Below are 791 nucleotides of genomic sequence, written 5' to 3'. Positions count from 1 at the left end.
ACGCATTTTATTTTTCTTCAGCTGTATTTAAAAGAATGGAGAGAATTTAAAATACTCTACAGCATCTCTTCTCAGCCAGCACCGGCTGCCAAGAGGACATTCACGAGGCTGGTTTTTACTATTATTATTAAAAAGCCTATTTTCCAATTCTATTTCACAGCCTGCACTGTTGGTGGAGAAAGAGCCCCCTGTTTGGGTGCTTTCCAGGCGCTCCGGCTGAGCGGGGGGGTGTAGTTGTTCTTTATATAGCCCCTTCCTCCCCCAGCACCGACAGCCACCCCCTCGGCCCCTTGCTAGCGTCACCCCAGCTCTGTCCTCCTGGCGTTTTCCAGACCCAGCCAAACTCCCAGCTGAAGCAATCCCAACGGGGTCTCTGTGGGGACAGCCAGCCTGGGCACCCACGGTCATCCCCATACCCCTCGCTCCACAGCTGGGTCACGCCCCCCAGGATGGAGCACGGATGGCACAGACAGACCCCCGCTCACCTCCCAGGTGGCTCAGCAGATCCAATTGTGAAATAATTAATTAAAAGGACCCAAGAAAAAGCAGCAAAGCAAGTGGTGGCGTGATGGCACGAGACAGGAGGCTGGATGCTGGAGCAGCACCCTGGGCTTTCAGGCTCTCGGTGCCCCAGGCACTCCCACTGCCCCCCACATGCTGCACCCCCGCCCTGGTGCGAGCTGGCAGGGTCCCAGTGCCCGCAGTCCCCAGCAGGCAGGAGTGCAGGCAGGGAAGAGGGTAGCGAGGGGCTCCGCCGTGGCACCCATCGAAGCTGCTGCCCGCGCCCCACC

The sequence above is a fragment of the Charadrius vociferus genome, unplaced genomic scaffold (genome assembly GCF_000708025.1).
Source record: "Charadrius vociferus isolate BGI_N301 unplaced genomic scaffold, ASM70802v2 scaffold636, whole genome shotgun sequence".
Lineage (NCBI taxonomy): Eukaryota > Metazoa > Chordata > Aves > Charadriiformes > Charadriidae > Charadrius > Charadrius vociferus.
The sequence above is the reverse complement of the archived record's forward strand: the minus strand, read 5'-3'. Positions refer to the sequence as shown.